The 16,262-nt window shown below is 35.5% G+C and overlaps 2 non-coding genes across 2 annotated transcripts; both read left to right on the top strand.

The window, feature by feature from the left end:
- The first annotated feature begins 3,273 nt into the window (after positions 1–3,273).
- Positions 3,274–3,347, top strand: TRNAV-AAC. Its single transcript has one exon. It is a non-coding gene; the product is annotated as a tRNA-Val (tRNA).
- A 92-nt stretch (positions 3,348–3,439) lies between these two features.
- On the top strand, positions 3,440–3,513 carry TRNAV-AAC. Its single transcript has one exon. It is a non-coding gene; the product is annotated as a tRNA-Val (tRNA).
- Positions 3,514–16,262: the final 12,749 nt, after the last annotated feature.

The following is a 16,262-nucleotide window of genomic DNA, read 5'->3' on the forward strand; positions in this document are numbered from 1 at the left end:
GGGTTACGTTTCAACTAAGTCTCCTCCTAGACTTTTTCCTATGATCATGGATTTTTCTTAACAATTTTAAACTTTACTCAACTTTAATCAAAGATCAATTATCAATAATTATACAACTTGGTTTAAGTAAAATTATGTATCATATCAATCATATATACAAGATACAACTAGGTACTAATTAATTAATCACCAATAATTATTCTACCTTAGATTATATTAACAAAATCGCTCAAAATTGAACAAAAACTTGTAACAATCAAATTAAACCAACCCAATAGACATAAAAAAGAAGATATGTACATACTCTACTATGAATTGGGAGGAAGAATTCTGCAAATAGGGCAAGTTCCATTACATCGAAGCCATTGATCAATACAATCAACATGAAATCTATGCAAACATATAGGTAAGATCCTCAACGTTTCCTTAGGAGTATACTCGGATAAACAAATGGTGCAAGTATTATCATGTTGTTTAATCATCCTTCCACTCTCTCCTATCACTATACTTGGGAATGAATCGATTGTTTCCTCGTCGAGGCCAATCACTTCAATTGGTGGTGGTGGTGGTGGATGAGGCTGTAACGTTGTTGGACTACTTGCTCTTGATCTTGGGGCTATGTCAAACACATACGTGGTTCGACGGCTTTGGGTATTGTTGCTATTTCTTCTTAGGCAGCAACAACAACAAGCATAACATAGAAAGACAGCAAATATGGCAATTGCTGGAATAATTGCAAGATTAACCATGGGTTTAATTAATGTTTTTGGCTAGAAAAATGAGAAGTTGGGAGTAGGGTATTGTAGTGCATGAGATCCTAATTCTTTGGTGGAAGTAATTTAATTACCAAAAGTTGGATTAAAGTTGATCAACTTGGATTATATATATTGGTCTTATTTTAATTAATGATCTCCTCAAGACTTGGTATTCAATTTAGGTTTTAATAATATTCCCACCTGGACTATGATCATTTTATTAGATTTTTAGGAAAATACAATACTTTAATTTATATATTATGAAGATATTTCCTTTTCAATTAACATGTAACTATACTTTTTACCCCATTGTATTGGAGAAATTAAAAAGTGAACATTATTCCTATGTCATTGTAACCCAGGCCACTTAATCTGCTTTTAGAATATAGAAGACATCCATTGATTGATAATAAGCATTCAAAAAATACTCCCTCCATCCCTTTATTTTTGTCCCATTGCCATTTGTTGGGTACGGTCAAACTTTGAAAATTTTGACCTTAATTTACCGTTAATCTATAAAAGATAATATAATCTTGAGTGGTTATAATCCTGATTGGTCTTATTAAATTCGTCTCATTGTATAAAAAATAATATAATCCTGAGTGGTACAGTAGGTAGGTAAAAGAAGTCATTTGTATAGTTTATAGGATCAATTTATATTGGGTTCGTATCCGAGTGAGGAGCTATACGTGTCACTTTCAAGTTTATTGTAAATCAAAGACTTAACATAATGTGAATTCTATATCAAATTCAATCATATTCATTTTTTAAGTAGGGTCAATTTTGGCTTATGTCAACTTCTTATCATCTGATTTTGCAATTAAGGCAGGGGCTTGGGTTGGCAGTAAGGCTCTTTGGCCTAGCCCTAGGCCTTATTGTAACCTTATTAACTCAAAGTTAGGCCTACGTTTTTCTTCATGTAAGCCAAATTAAATGATAAAATGCACAAACTAAAGAAAACCATCCAATATATATATGTACAATTTCAATTACACTCCATAATTCAATGTTAATTAACTTGTACATTGTAGTTGTATCATTACACCAAATAGGCAAACATTACATTGCTTAGTACATAGTACAACATCATTCAAGACTTAAGTAGCATATGTATGAATATGATGAGGTGGATGCGTTCTACAAACAGGACACGTGGCATTCAATTTAAGCCATTCAACCAAACAATCACGATGAAATCGATGTATACACTCCGGTAGAATCTTCAATACATCGTTGGGAACATACTCCGATAAGCAAATGGAACACGTGTTATCATCTTGATGGTTCATCGACGACCCACCCTCTCCAACCACCACCGTTGGATACGAATCAATAGTCTCTTGGTCAAGTCCCTTGTCTTCAATTTGTTGGCTTTCGATATGGGCCTGGATATGGGCTTGGGCTTCGGGCATGGCAAACGATATTTGAACTTGGACTCTTCTGTTCCGGCAAGTCCAACATAGACTTGAAAGAAGAAGTATGGCACCAAAAATTGTAACAAGTATGGTAATAACATCGGCCATAATTAATTAAATTGGTAGAAATAAGATTGTTAATCGCATTTCTTCAATGAGATTAGAAAGAAAATATTTGTCTTGCCTTTGAATTTATTTACAGAAGAGCTTCGAATACTCATTCATTATCATGATTTGTTTATTAGCCTATGGTAATATTTATTTCTAAAATTAGAAAGTACCTATTAGAATACTAATTGTTTTGATGAAGAAGTCAATTTGATTAGATCAGTTCATGGGTCAACTCTTGCCAAATTGCACATACTTGTATAAAGGTTCAACGACTTCAATCTATACTGGTTCGGAATTTATCTGTATCATTTTCATTCCTAATAATGTTATGACCATATTTTTGTATGAATCAATAATAAAAGTGTTAGAATATGCCTTAAAACGTCCCACAAAAACGATAGTTACTCTTCACTATTGATTATTATATGGTCACAGTAATACGTTAAAATCCATCAAAAAAACATACTTTTACTTTCCATCTATATGCGGTCGTTTGAAATATGATTACCATATTATTTTAATGAAAAATAATATAATCGGTTCATTTTTCACATTGTAACATGGACACAATTATTCTTTTAATTAATACTTACAGTCAAAAAAATTTTGAAAATTTTAATCCAACATAAAATAAATATTTTTCGAGAAACTATAAAGTAGTAATAATAATAATAATTACATAAATGAAACTAAATATTTGATAAATAAAAACAATATTGAATTATTGATAATACTATTTAATACTAAAATAAAGTAATATAATCTATTACATGGATAAAAATATGTAAATTATAAAATATATAATCATAAAAATATTATTTTTTTTAAAAAAAATCATTAAAATATTATGATAGTCATATTTCAAACGAATCCTATAAACATTTCCGTTGATAAATTGATAAGTGAACAAACAAAAATAAGATGAATGAACAGTGAAAGAGGCTTTGTAAATTCAAGATCTACTCAATTATCACGTTTAGATTAGCAAAAGAGGTTTCGTGGTGTAGTTGGTTATCACGTCAGTCTAACACACTGAAGGTCCCCAGTTCGAACCTGGGCGAAGCCATTTTTTTCTTTTTCCAAGAAAATTGTAATTTAAGCATTGGCTCAATTAAATATTAAATTTAATATTGTTAATTTCAGTAATTGAACACAGATGGTTTCGTGGTGTAGTTGGTTATCACGTCAGTCTAACACACTGAAGGTCCCCAGTTCGAGCCTGGGCGAAGCCATTATAGTTTTTTTTCTCATCGCGAAGCCAATTACTCATGTAGTGTGATGGTTCGGTATTGATAGAATGAAGCGCGTTCAGCGTTCACTACAAGAGGAGCTTGAGTGAGGGGGTGATCTTTCAATAAAAGTTGCGAGTTTATAGTAAGTCCGAATACTTCCATTGAGTTGTTTCTTCATGGTGAAGAAGTTGGAGTGAACAAGAAGACGCATTACGCGGTATAGGGAAGGAGCCTTGTTAGGGTGGATACAAAGTGAGTTGGCTAGTTCACTAAAAGTCATAGGGTTGCCATTTTTGTGGATGGAATCTGGAATGCCTAGTTGAATTGCACATTTTAAGGCCATGGAATTTAGGAAAGATGATTCCATATGCGAGCTTGTGCATCTAGTAGTTCTTTGGCTTGCATCTTGGCTATAGTACTTGGTTCTGTCTAATTTAATTTCATTCATTGGTTGTGTATTTATAAAGTTGTGATATGATTCTAGCTAATTGATCATATTGTAATTAATTAGATCTTTCTTTAAGTACCTTACCTAATTTTGTTTTAGAAAAACAAATAAAACCAACCTTTGTTAATCGCCGGAATCGCCGGAATCGTGTTTGTCTGGTATGGTTTTAGTTTTGTGTAATTAAAGGAAGCCTTTGTTTAGTTTTCTGCTTTCCTTTGGTTGCGGGATTCTCGTCTGTTTAGTATGGTTTTAGTTTTGTGTTATTAAAGGAAGCCTAGTTATTTAGTTTTTTTCAGTCTTTATGGCTAGCTTTGAGGAACTTAGGGGTATGTTGTGTATTTCCCATGTTGAAGAGAAGGATGTCTGTTCTCATGAGTTAGAATTTTCAGTTGGGCAGTTGGAAAATCCTTTTGGGATTCTCAATTTTGTTAAGAAATTAAAGGACGAGGGAAACATGCTCTACAAGCAAAATCATATGGGGTCTGCTATTGCAAAATACTCTCTTGCTCTTAAATTGTTGTCTTTTGCTTCAGTCTGTAATGAAGAGGATAAAACTGATGTTTTCGGTCACTGTTGTGTCCCTTAAATTGAACTTGGCTGCTTGCTTCATCAAGGTCAAAGACTATGATAGAGTGGGTCAATTATGTTCAGCGGTTTTGTGTTTTGATACTACTAATGTGAAAGCTTACTATAGAAGGGCAATTGCCGCGTTAGGGCTCAATAAACCAACCTTAGCTTTCATGGACCTTGCACAAGCCCTTAAAATAGATCCCAAAAATAGTGAGTCCCAGCAAAAATTTAAGGAGGTGATATCCTTATTGGGTTGGTCTCCGGATTTTGTTGATGAGGCACTAGCAGTAACAAGGAAAGATGAGAAGTTTAGAGATTATGTCTGTTGTGGGAAGGAAGATAATAGTAGGAAGTTAGGGAAAAAAGGGAAAAGGAAGGAAGGAGATGATCGTGAAGATGGTCATGTTCGTAGGTGTTCAGGTGTGAAAGACAACACCAAAATGGAAAAGGACGTTAGTGGCAATTCTTTGGATTTGGAGGATAAAGTCAACCCTACCAACCAAGATCTTAGGCCCAACGTTATTGATAACAATTGTGTTTTGAAGGGCACTTCAAAAACAAAAAACCCAAATATGACAGGGTCAAGTTTTCGGTTCTCAAGCCGAAAGCGAAATGATTCCTATTTGCGTCTCACTCCAACAATGTATGGAGCGATTTCCAAGGGGCGAACAGTACAATACTTTTGTTCTCGCCAAAAGAATTTCATTACCATCCGAGTAGCCAATCCTTTAAAAAGGATGGATAGTGGTGAAACTCAAAATGTTTCTCCACCAATGGAGTTTAGTCACCCCCCTGTGAAAGGGCACGATAGGTGTGAAACAACTCCAGATTTGATGCAAGAAGATCCATCCACAGGTATGGCAAGTCACGAGTCATCGTGTGAAGCTGGGTCGATACTCCTACCAGTTCCACCTGTTTCTTCCCCTCTGCAGACTCTCGTTCACCTAAGCTCTTCCTCCTCTGAAATATTGTTGGGTTTTGTCTCGTCTTCCCGTCCCAGGTTTAGAAGGAAATATGCCTCTTTGCAAAATAGGTCTCCAGCATGTTTTACTAACTCTTTGTTTTGCAGGTTAAGCGGATCTAAACGAATAGCATCATGTCCCACCGAGTATACTTGGTTTCCTAAACGTAAGAAGTCATTTGGTCCAACCCCCAATGTTCTATCGTGTAATTCTGCTTTCTTTACTTAGTTTAGGTTGTAATCATGGTTTTCATTAATAGTACTCTTTGCCAAAAAAAAAAAAAAAAAAAAAAAAACCTTTGTTAATCATAAATGAGTTAGACTTCTTTTGGATGTGTCATGCACAAAGATGTCAATTTGGGTAAACGGGTCGGGTTTGGGTTGGGTAAGAGTGGGTCGGGTCAACTCGGGTCGGGTCGATTCAGATTAATTCCATAACTTATATATGCGGGTCGGGTTTGGGTTGGGTCATGCTTGAGTCGGGTCACGTCGGGTCATACTTCTAATCAAGTTTGGGTTGGGTTAATAACAGGTTGGGTTACATTCGGGTCGGGTGAACAATAGATCGGGTTTAATTCGGATTTTCACGGGTTAAGGTAATTCTCGGGTTCGAGTCGGGTTCAGTTCAAGTAAATAATTTGCGGGTTAGAATAAGGTTGGGTCATTCTCGGGTTTGAGTCGAGTTCGGTTCAAGTCAATAACTTGCGGATTATAATCAGGTCGGGTCATTTTCAAGTCGGGTCATTCTCGGGTTCAAGTCGGGTTCGGTTCAAGTCACTAATTTGCGGGTTATAATCAGGTTGGGTCATTTCCAAGCAGGGTCCTTCTTAAATTCAAGTCGGGTTATGTTCAAGTCAATAATTTACAGGTTACAATCAGGTCGGGTCATTTCCAAGTCAGGTCATATTCGGGTTCAACTAACTATTAATAGATAATTATCATTTTTATCAAGCTAATTATTTCCTTTGACTATAATATATATGGCAATATACTAGGGAACTATAGTCTATAATTTAGCAAGATAATTATCTTCTTTGACCATACAACAAATATATATTATATTTAACTCTTAAATTTGAGGATGATGCACCTTTCTTTTGTTGGCCTGGACCGACTTGGTCTCCCAAGAAAAAATTCTTTGATCAACAGTAATAAGGTGGTCTAAATTGCATTTAAGGTGATTTGAAATCATGTCAGGAACAATTTGGGTTGAATTTATGTCGGGTAAATAACAAGTCGTGTTAATTTCGAGCCGGGTTAGTAACAGATCGGGTTGAATTTTTGGGTTGTGTAAGTAATAGGTATGGTAAAATTTGGGTCGGGTCAATAACAAGTCGGGTTGAATCTTGGTTAGGTCAATAACAAGTCGGGTTGATTTTGGGTCGGGTTTGTAATAGATTGGGTTAAATTTGGGTCGGATAAGAAACGGGTCGGGTTGAATTCAGGTCAGATTAGTAACAAGTCGGGTTAAATTCGGGTTTTGACGGTTTAAAATGGGTTTTGGTCTTTTTCGGTTCAAGTCGGGTTCGGTGCAAGTTAATTAAATTAGCCGTTGTAAACCGGTAAATCGGTGCAAGTTGTAAACCGGTAATTGTCCGTTTAAAAGCAAAATGAATGGTTCCACACACCCAATTGGACTCCTGGAAGGTATTAGGGACCATGGTAAACATTTCGGCAATTTTTATTTCCGGGCGAAAAAAAGTCAAAAAATTCCAAAATTGAAGGCTAATATCCACGTTTTTTAAGAAATTTTGGAGGTTTCGGGGACCGGTGTAGAATAGTGTTAATATTTTAGGGGATATATCTCAGAGTCATATAATGCCGTTTGGAACCATATATGATCATTTTATGTTGTCATAAATGTAAATAATAGGCTTGAGTTAATGAAATCCTTGCAAGCTGTAAACCGGTAATTAAATTGGCCATTTAATTGCAAATTCGATGGTTCCACCAACCAAATTGGACTCTCGGAGGGTATTAGGGACCATGCTAAACATTTCGGCAATTTTTATTTCCGGGCGAAAAAGTCAAAAAATTCCAAAATTGAAGACTTAATATCCACGCTTTTTGAAAAATTTTAGAGGTTGTGGGGACTAGTGTCGAAAAGGCTTGAAGTTTTAGGGGATACATCTCGGGGTCATATAATGCTGTTTGTAATCATATGTGATCATTATTTGTTGTCATAAAATTTTGTAGTAAGCTTGAGTTAATGAAATCGATGCAAGTTGTAAACCGGTAAATTGGTCAATTAAAGGCAATTTGGATGGTTCCACCCACCCAATGGGACTCCCGAACGGTATTAGGGACCATGGTAAACATTTCGGAAATTTTTATTTCCGGGCAAAAAAAGTAAAAAATTTCAAAATTGAAGGCTAATATCCACGCTTTTTGAGAAATTTTGGAGGATTCAAGGCCCGGTGTCAAAAATTCTTGAAGTTCTAGGGGATACATCTCGGGGTCATTTAATGCCGTTTGGAAACATATATGATCATTATTTGTTGTCATAAATGTTCGTGGTAGGCTTGAGTAAATGAAATCGGTACAAGTTATAAACTAGTAAATAGGCCGTTTGAAGGCAAATTGAATGGTTCCACCCATCCAATTAGACTCCCGGAGGGTATTAGGGACCATGGTATACATTTCGGCAATTGTTATTTCCGGACGAAAAAAAGTCTAAAAATTCCAAAACTAAAGGCATCCACGTTTTTTAAGAAAATTTGGAGGTTTCGGTGCCCGGTATCGAAAAACCTTAAGATACTGGGAAATACATCTCGGGGTCATATAATGTCATTTGGAATCATATATGATCAGTATTTGTTGTCATAAATGTTCGTGGTAGGCTTAAATTAATAAAATCGGTGCTAATTGTATACCGGTAAATTGGTCGTTTAAAGGAAAATTGGGTTTAGGGACCATATTAAAAATTTCGGCAATTGTAATTTTTTGGCGAAAAAAAGTAAAAAATTTCCAAAATTGAAGGCTAATGTCCACGCTTTTAGAGATATTTTAGAGGTTTCGGAGGCCGATGTCGCAAAGTTTTGAGAATTTAGGGAATACATCTGGGGGGTCATATAATGTCGTTTGGAACCATATATGATCATTATATGTTGTCATAGATGTTAGTGGTAGGCTTGAGTTAATGAAAACAATGCAAGTTGTAAATCGGTAAATTGGCCGTTTAAAGGCAAATTGGGCGGTTCCACCCACCCAATTGGACTCCCGGAGGGTATTAGGGACCATGGTAAACATTTCGGCAATTATTATTTTCGAGCGAAAAAAGTCAAAAAAATCCAAAATTGAAGGCTAAGATCCATGCTTTTTGAGAAATTTTGGGGGTTTCGAGGCCCGGTGTCGAAAAGTCTTGAAATTTTAGGGGATACATATCGGGATCATATAATGCCGTTTGCAACCATTTATGATCATTATATGTTGTCATAAATGTTTGTGGTAGGCTTGATTCAATGAAATCAGTGCAAGTTGTAAACCAGTAAATTGACCATTTAAAGCCAAATTGTATGGACACACCCACCCAATTGGACTTCCGGAGGGTATTAGGGAACATGGTAAACATTTCGGTAATTTTTATTTTCGGGCGAAAAAAAGTTAAAAAAATCCAAAATTGAAGGCTAATATCCACGCCTTTTGAGAAATTTCGAATGTTTCGGGTCTAGGTGTCGAAAAGAAATGATATTTTATTAGATACATCTCGGGGTCATATAATGACGTTGGGAACTGTAGACACTTATTTGTGTCTCCCCAAAACCAAACCCGGTGATGAGTACCTTTCACGTCGAATCGTAATCGAATGAAGTGAAAGTGTGGAGAGTCTAGTGTTGCGGATAGTTTTAATTTCTCTTCTCTTCTCTCTGTTTTTTGAAAATCTATTTTTAGAAAACAGCTAATCCAGTTTGGTTGGTCCATGATATGGGTCCAATAGTAGTGTAGTTGGATAGGGTTTGAAAAGAGTTCTCCAACGATATATTATAAGCCCAATTCCGATGAATATTGAGGAAGTTATGGCCAAATTACTAAACTGAGCCCGGTTTGAGCCTTATGTGCGGCCCAATGATCTAGGGGAGGGCCTAATATAGATTTAGCATTCCTAATGCAATTAGGAATAGTTTTAGTCTTCTAGATTCTTCTAGAAGGTTTTTTTCATTCCTAATTCAATTAGCATTGATAAATTGACTTTTGTTGACTTTTTAGAGTTTTAATCAGAATAAAAGAATGGTTTTGAGGAAAATACAATTTTATCCTCCTGTACGGTTTATTTTTATCTGATTTTAGAAAACGCGTTAGACAGTTAATCAGTGCCAAACGCCAGTTCTTAGCGCCTGGCGCTAACCTTAGTTTTGCGCGTCAGAACTCTGTTTCGATTTTCTATCTTTTTGGCTGATTTTCTCTTTAAATAGCCTTCTAAAAACTCCGTTTTGATTCATCAGTTTTCACCAATTCTCACCTATTCTCATCAAGAATCTCTTGATTACTCTCTCTCTCTCTTTTCTAAACCTACTTTTTTTCATACAAAATTCCGCATTCACAAGACCTAGAGACACCTAGCCAAATTCGAAGTTGCCTTCGCCCTAGACGTGAAAGGTTTTAATTTATGAGGGTTTGGTCCCAAATCTCTCTTTTAATTATTTAATTTAATTGTTTTAATTATTATTTTCCTTGAAGTTACTAACGCGTGTATTTTGTTATTAGAAAGAGGTACGAGGCATCCAAGTAAGTACTTTAATGGTTTTTATTGATGTTATTATGTAGAAATCATGCTTAGATTGTTATTTTGATTCCTAGTATCATGTCTAGGGTAACTTTAATATCCAGTATGATTAAAAGTATGATGCTTCCTATGTTCTTCCTAATATTTATGATTGTTAGTATCATGTTAGGGCTAAATACACTACGTGAAAAAATGACTTTGGCACCGGTTCAAACCCGGCCTAAGGCACCGGTTTGAACCAGTGCCAAAGTGGGGGGTGCCAAAAAGGGGTTTAAAAAGGCACCGGTTCAAACCGGTACCAAAACTTGAAATTGGCACCGGTTAACCGGTGCCAAAAAGTAACCAAAAAAAATTAATTCACCACTTTTGGCACCGGTTAACCGGTGCCAATAGTGCAATTTTTTTTTAAAAAAAAAAAATTAAATAAACTATAATTAAATGAGAATACAAAATATAAATAGAACATCACAATCAATATAATCAAATCTGTTCAATAAATATATAATCAAAAAAAAATTCCAGTATAGATTAATAAAAAAAATTACAACATATAAATCAAAATAAAAAAATTACAACATAAATAAAAAAAAATTACAATATAAATCAAAATAAAAATGTACACTTCACAATAAAAAAAATACACATCTAAATCAATATACTTGTTTCTTGATTCTTCAATTTAAAATCTAAATTCATGTACCTGCACCAATTAAAACAACCAAAATAAATCGATTAAAATGGTTTAATTAAGCTGCGAAAAAAATTCCAAAACAAAATTCCAGAAAATAGAAAAATAAAAAAGAAAATGAGTTGAAAAGAAAAAAAAACCAGAACAGTTATAAAAGAATTAAACCCACAAAATAAATAAAATTAAATTCGATTTAAAAAAACCCAATAAATAAATAAAATTAAATTCGATTAAAAAAAGCTAAAAAATAAATATAACAACATTCGAATAAACCCAGAAAAAAAATTAGAAATCGAAAAAAAATTAAAATCGAACAAAAACCCAGAAAACAAAAAAAATTATAATCGAAAAAAAAATCAAAATCTGAAAAAAAAATCAAAATCGAAATTGATTAAAAATTTGATTTAAACAAACTTGAAAACAAAAATAAAATAAACCCAGAGATTGAAAAAAAAAAAATGAAAATCGAAAAAACCTAAAAATCACGAAAATAAAACCCCAAAACCGCATGCAACTTGAAAAACAAAATCAAAATCGAAATTAAAATTGAAATCGAAAAACAAAATCAAATTTGAAAACAACACAATCAAAATTGAAATCAAACAACAAAACCCAGAAACAGAAAAAAAAATCGAAAAAACGAAAATAAAACATCGAAATTACTTGAAAATCGAAAAAAAACCTGAAAATCACGAAAATAAAACCCCAAAACCGCATGCAACTTGAAAAAAAAAATCAAAATTGAAATTGAAATTGAAAAACACCAATGTCGAAAACAACATCAAAATCGAAAAACGAAAATAAAACCCCAAAACCGCGGTTTTTGGTCTTCGATTTGTTGTTGTCTTCCATTTCTTTTTCGTCTTCGAGTGATAGAAAGGAGGAGGAGTTTCAGAAATACATAGAAATGAAGAAGATCGATGGTGAATTGGCCTGAGCAAGAAGGAAAGAGGAGGAGAGGAGGAGAGGAGAGAGAAAGAGGCGGAGGAGAGGAGAGGAGAGAGAGAATAGGCGCATTATTTAGGGTTTGGGGGTATATAAATGGGCGGATTTTTTTTTAATAATTAAAAACCGGTTCGGTTAGGCACCGGTTCAAACCGGTGCCCTTTTTTATTTTTGGCACCGGTTTGAGCTGAACCGGTGCCATTTCTCTTTGTTCAAAAACTTGCTCATTTTTAGGCCGGTTTTTGGCACCGGTTTGGCCTGAACCGGTGCCATTAGGGGGTTGCCTATTTGTATTTTTCTACTAGTGATATTTGATCTTTGATGTTTATTGACATGCTAGGGTTTGTTATTAATCTTGTTAGTATCATACCTAGGATCTTGCTATTATGCTTTATCATGATTATTGTTATAATTATTATTTTGATTATTTATTATGTTGCTATATATTTATTGTTATTGCTTGATCACACCGTTTATGCATGTTTAAAGGGAATTGGTACTTGTAATCACGCTTAATAAGATAATTAATAATCTTGTTTAGGGTTAATATGATTATAATTCAAGTGATCACCAATAATAGATTTGTTTGTGCATTAATATTCAACTAACATAGATAAACAGGTTTGGGGTAAACCTATTGATTGCATGTTAGTTAGAAAGCGCCCATGAATACGATCAGAATAAAGTAGAGGTTGGATTTGTACCTTCATCCCCGAACTACCAGTCATGGTTCCAAACCTATTGGAGTTGACGATCTCCTGGATCTTTAAGGGGTGTAACTTTCACCCTGTGAACGGTTTACAAGTTCCTAAAACTTGTTGGCGACTCTTTTGCTCTATCTTCTTTCCCTTTGGACGCCACCATACTTTAAGTGTATGATCACAGTGGGGTTCAAGCTAGGGGTAATGCTTGAAATATTCCCTACAGAAACCATATATGATCATTATATATTATCATAAATGTTCATGGTAGGTTTGAGTTAATGAAATCGGTGCAAGTTTTAAATCGGTAAATTGGTCGTTTAAAGGAAAATTGGATGGTTCCACCCACCCAATTGGACTCCCGGAGCGTATTAGGGACCATTGTAAACATTTCGGTAATTTTTATTTCCCAGCGACAAAAATTTTAAAATTCCAAAATTGAAGTCCATATCCACGATTTTTGAGAAATTTTGGAGGTTTTAGGACCCGGTGTCGAAAAGTCTTGAAATTTTAGGGAATACATATCGGGGTCATATAATGTCGTTTGGAGCCATATATCATCATTATTTGTTGTCATAAATGTACATGGTAGGCTTGAGTGAAAGATCGGTACAAGTTGTAAACCAGTAAATCGGATGTTTAAAGGCGAATTGGATGGTTCCACCCATCCAGGTGTACTCCGGAAGGATGTTAGGGACCATTGTAAACATTAGGGAAATTTTTATTTCTGGGCGAATAAAAGTAAAAAACTTCCAAAATTAAAGTCTAATATCCAAGCGTTTTGCGAAATTTTTTGATGTTCAGGCCCGGTGTCGAAAAGTATTGAAATTCTAGGGAATACATCTCGGGGGTTATATTATTTCATTTGGAACCATATATGATCATTATATGTTGTCATAAATGTTCGTGGTAGGCTTGAGTTAATGAAATCAGTGCAAATTGTAAACTTGGTAAATTGGCCGTTTAAAGGCAAATTGGATAATCCCACCCACCCAATTGGATGTCCGGAGGGTATTAGAAACTATGGTAAAAATTTCGGAAATTTATTAGTTTAGGGCGAAAATAATATCCACGCTTTTTGAGTAATTTTGAAGGTTTCGGGGCTTTGTGTCGAAAAGCCTTAAGAATTAAGAGATACATTTCGGGTTCATAAAATTCCGTTTGGAACCGAATATGATCATTATATGTTGTCATAAATGTTTGTGGTAGGTTTGAATTAATGAAATCGGTGCAAAGTTGTAAACCGGTAAATTGACCCTTTAAAGGCAAATTGGATGGTTCCACCCATCCAATTGGCCTACCGATTAGTATTATGGACCATGGTAAACAATTCGACAAATTTTATTTCCAGGCCAAAAAAAAGTTAAAAAATTCCAAAATTGAAGGCTAAGATCCATGCTAGTGGAGAAATTTTGGAGATTTCGAGGCCCGTTGTCGAAAAGCCTTGAAATTTTTGGATTACATCTCAGGGTCATATAATGCCGTTTGGAACCAAATATGATCATTATAAGTTGTAATCAATGTTCGTGGCAAGCTTGAGTTAATGAAATCGGTGCAAATTGTAAACCGGTAAATAGGTCGTTTAAAGGCAATGCAAATTGGATGGTTCCACCCACACAATTGGTCTCCCGAAGGTTATTAGGGACTGTGGTAAACATTTCGGAAATTATTATTAACGGGCGAAAAAAAGTCTATTTGATAAATTTGGGAGTCTTTGGGGCTCGGTTCCTAAAAGTCTCGAAATTCTAGGAAATAGATCTCGGGGTCATATAATGTCGTTTGGAACCATAAATGATCATTATATGTTGTCATAAATGTTCGTGGTAAGCTTGAGTTAATGAAATCGGTGCAAGTTGTAAACTGGTAAATTGGCCGTTTAAAGACTAATTGGATGGTTCCACCCACCGAATTGGAGTCTCGGAGGGTATTAGGGATCATGGTAAACATTTCGGCAATTTTTATTTCAGGGTGAAAAAAAGTCAAAAAATTCAAAAATTGAAGGCTAATATCCATGCATCTTGAGAAATATTGAAGGTTTTGGGCCCGATGTTGAAAAGACTTGAGATTTTAAGAGATACATCTCGGGTTCATATAATGCCGTTTGGAACCATATACGATCAATATATGTTGTCATAAATGTTTGTAGTATGCTTGAATTAATGAAATAGGTGCAAGTTATAAATCGGTAAATTGGCCGTTTATAGGCAAATTGGATGGTTCCACCCACCCAATTGGACTCCCAGAGGTTATTAGGAGCATGGTAAATATTTCGGCAATTTTTATTTTCGGGCGAAAAAAGTCAAAATATTCCAAAATTGAAGGCTAATATCCACGCTTTTAGAGAAATTTTGGAGGTTTCGGGGCCCGGTGTCGAAAAGGCTTGGGATTTTAGGGGATACATCTCAGAGTCATATAATGCCGTTTGGAACCATATTTGATCATTATATGTTCTCATAAATGTTCGTGGTAGGTTTGAATTAATTAAATCGGTATAAGTTGTAAATCGGTAAATTGGCCATTTAAAGGCAAATTGGATGGTTCCACCCAACCAATTGGACTCCTAGAGGGTATTAGGGACCATGGTTAACATTTCGACAATTTTTATTTTCGAGCAAAAAAAAGTCAAAAAATTCCAAAATTGAAGGCTAATCACTAGTAGAATAAATGTAATGGGAAGCCCCTAATGGCAAGCGGTTATGCAATTCCGCTTCCAAAATTATAAATGGAAAGCGGTTTGGGCTGAACCGCTTGCATAATTGTAAATGGCAAGCGGTTTGGGCTGAACCGCTTGCAAAAGCCCAAATGGCAAGCGGTTCGTACCGTGAACCGCTTGCCTCTTTTTTAAAAAAAAACCTACCCATTTTAAATACCAACTCCAGCCACTCTCTCTCTTCCTCTCTCTCCTCTCTTTCTTAGTTCTCACTCTCCCCTCTGCCCTCTCAATCTCTTTCGTTCTCACTCCTCCCTCAATCTCTTTCGTTCTCACTCCTCCCTTAATCTCTTTCGTTCTCACTCCTCCCTCCATTTCTCACTCCCTTCATTTCACTCTCCTCTCTCAATCTCCATTTCTCATTCTCCTCGACCAAAACCCGCATAAATTTCGAACAAATTCGACCAAAACCCATATAATTTCGACTAAAATTCCGAGCAGCTTTGGAGCAAAATTTCGAGCAATTTTTGAGCAAATTCGTGCAAATCGTGTGGGTTTTCAAGTTTTTTAGGTCAAATTCGACCATGAAAACTCTAGATCTAGTGTTTTCATGGTCGAATTTGACCTTTAAAACCAAATTTTCAAGTTAAAATTGGTGTTTTGCTTTGGTGGGTTGTGGGTTAGGGACGGTGGAGGTGTGGGGTGGTGGGTGGGTACGGGCTGGCTGGAGGTGTGGGGTGGTGGTAGGGTTACGGTTTGGGTGGAGATGTGGGTTTTGTTTGGGTGGGTTATGGGTTACGGAGGGTGGAGGTGTGGGGTGGTGGCTAGGTACGAGGTGGGTCATGGTCAGGGCTTCTGGTGTTAGTGAGGGTCGTGGTGGGTGGTGGTGCTGATATTTGTGGGGGTCATGGTGTGGATTGTGAATTATGGTGGGTCGGTGGTGTTGGTGGTCGTGGCTGGTGTTGGTGGTCGTGGCTGGTGTTGGTGGTCGTGGCTGGTGTTTTTTTTAAGTATTTTTTTTTATTTTTATATAGAGCTAATTTTATTAATTGTATTAATTTTA

Source organism: Chenopodium quinoa, unplaced genomic scaffold, assembly GCF_001683475.1.
Source record: "Chenopodium quinoa cultivar QQ74 unplaced genomic scaffold, ASM168347v1, whole genome shotgun sequence".
NCBI lineage: Eukaryota > Viridiplantae > Streptophyta > Magnoliopsida > Caryophyllales > Amaranthaceae > Chenopodium > Chenopodium quinoa.